Raw genomic sequence first — 3,074 nt, forward strand, 5'->3', positions numbered from 1 at the left:
CGCGTTGAACGCTGAAACCTAACTAAAAACCTTGGTTTAAAATCGACAGTGTTTTTAATTTACATTGTATTTTATTTTGGATGCTGCGGCTCTGTTGGGCTAAATTGCTGTGAGCGCTGCTATCGGTCCGAGACACGAAGCCCAGCTAGCCGTCTTGGCGGTCTCAAATGGAGGCCGCTATTGAACACTGCCTTAATTTTGCTTGACCACAGGACCCCTTGGCAGCAGCTAATAAGGATCCATAATAAATACAAATAGGTTGTGTGTTTGTCATTGTGTGTTCTAGTCTTAAGGATGATAGGATGGGTGATTGTCTTTGTCATTACCATCTAAAGGATGGATAGCTTGTGTGTGTGTCATTGTCTGCCATCTAAATGATGTCTAGATATGGTTCAAGTAGTTTAGAAAGATGGGGTTGTATCAGTGCCTTCAGAAAGTATTCATACCCTTTGACTTATTCCACATTTTGTTGTTACAGCCTGAATTCCAAAATTTATTAAATAAGGTTTTTTCTCGCCCATCTGCACACAATACCCCATAATGACATCACAATACCCCATAATGACATCACAATACCCCATAATGACAGGGAAAAAATGTTTTTAGACATTTTTGCAAATGTATTGAAAATGAAATGCAGATATTCATTGACATAAGTATTCACACCCCTTTGCTATGACATTCCAAATTGAGCTCAGGTGCATCCAATTTCCTTTGATCATCCTTGAGATGTCACTACAACTTGACCTGAGTCCACCTGTGGTCACCAGTTTGGACATGATTTAGAAAGAAGCACACCTGTCTATATAAGGTCCCACAGATGACAGTGGATGTCAGAGCAGGAACTATACCCTGAAGTCCAGGGAACTGTCCGTAGAGCTCCAAGATAGAATTGTGATGAGGCATATATCTGGGGAAGGGTATAAAGTAAGTTCTAGAGTGTTGAAAGTTTCCAAGAGCACCGTGGTCTCCATCATTGGGAAATAAAAAAATTATGGCACTATCCAGACTGCATAGAGCTGGCCGTCTGACCAAACTGAGTAACTAGGAAAGAAAGACCATGGAACTACCCAGACTCTGTCTACAGCTGGCCGTCTGACCAAACTGAGTAACCGGGCAAGAAAGACCATGGAACTACCCAGACTCTGCCTAGAGCTGGCCGTCTGACCAAACTGAGCAACCTGGCAAGAAAGACCTTGGTCTGGGAGGTGACCAAGAACNTCGGAGCTCCCACCCTCAACAGACCGTCAGGCTGCCTGAGTGACCAGAGACAAGAAATGTACTTTTGAATTCTGTAAAGTTGGTGTGGAGGAGGTGAAAATTATTGTGGGGTCTGACAAATTATTGTGTGTCCCAACGGGGTCTGACAATCTGGATGGAAAATTACTGAGGGTAATAGCAGARGATATTGCCACTCCTATTTGTCACATCTTCAATTTAAGCCTACTAGAAAGTGTGTGCCCTCAGGCCTGGAGGGAAGCTAAAGTCATTCCGCTACCCAAGAATAGTAAAGCCCCCTTTACAGGCTCAAATAGCCGAACAATCAGCCTGTTACCAACCCTTAGTAAACTTCTGGGAAAAATTGTTTGACCAGATATAATGCTATTTCACGGTAAACAAATTGACAACAGACTTTCAGCACGCTTATAGGGAAGGACACTTAACAAGCACAGCACTTACACAAATGACTGATTGACTGAGAGAAATTTGGGATAAAATGATTGTGGGGGCTGTCTTGTTAGACTGCACTGCAGCTTTTGACATTATTGATCATAGTCTGCTGCTGGAAAAACATGTGTTATGGCTTTACACCCCCTGCTATAATGTGGATAAAGAGTTTCTTGTCTAACAGAACACAGAGGGTGTTCTTTAATGGAAGCCTCTCAAACATAATCCAAATAGAATCAGGAATTCCCCAGGGAAGCTGTTTAGGCCCCTTGCTTTTTAATTTGTTTACTAACGACATGCCACTTACTTTGAGTAAAGCCAGAGTTTCTATGTATGCGGATGACTCAACACTACACACGTCAGCTACTACAGCGACCTAAATGACTGCAACACTTAACAAAGAGTTGTAGTTAGTTTCAGAGTGTGTGGCAAGGAATAAGTTAGTCCTAAATATTTCTAAAACTTAAAGCATTGTATTTGGGACAAAACATTCACTAAACCCTAAACCTCAACTAAATTTTGTAATAAATAATGTGGAAATTGAACAAGTTGAGATGACTAAACTGCTTGGAGTAACCCTAAATTTTAAACTGTCATGGTCAAAACATATTGATACAGTAGTAACTAAGATGGGGAGAAGTCTGTCCATTATAAAGTGATGCTCTGCCTTCTTAACAACACTATCAACAAGGCAGGCCCTAGTTTTGTCGAAACTTGACTACTGTTCAGTCGTGTGGTCAGGTGCCACAAAAAAGGAATGAGGAAAATTGAAATTGGCTCAGAACAGGGCAGCACGGCTGGCCCTTGGATGTACACAGAGAGCTAATGTTAATAATATGCATGTCAATCTCTTCTGGCTCAAAGTGGAGGAGAGATTGACTTCATCACTGCTTGTATTTGAGAGGTATTGCCATGTTGAATACACCGAGCTGTCTGTCTAAACTACTGGCACACAGCTCGTACACCCATGCATACCCCACAAGACATGCCACAAGAGGTCTCTTCACAGTCCTCAAGTTCAGAACAGACTATGGGAGGCGCACAGTACTACATAGAGCCATGACTACATGGAACTCTATTCCACATCAGGTAACTGATGCAAGCAGTAAAATTAGATTTAAAAACCAAATAAAAAACACCTTATGGAATAGCGGGACTGTGAAGCAACACAAACATAGACACATGCACACACACATGATAACATACATGGATTTAGTACTGTAGATATGGGGTAGTGGTGGAGTAGGGGCCTGAGGGCACACAGTGTGTTGTGAATGTTTTGTAATGTTTTGAAAATAGTATAAACTGCCTTAATTTTGCTTGACCACAGGACCCCTTGGCAGCAGCTCCCGAAAGAGAGAATAGGGCACCGTATTGTACATGGGTAACAAATAAATACGAATTAC

This window comes from Salvelinus sp. IW2-2015, unplaced genomic scaffold (assembly GCF_002910315.2).
Source record: "Salvelinus sp. IW2-2015 unplaced genomic scaffold, ASM291031v2 Un_scaffold3603, whole genome shotgun sequence".
NCBI lineage: Eukaryota > Metazoa > Chordata > Actinopteri > Salmoniformes > Salmonidae > Salvelinus > Salvelinus sp. IW2-2015.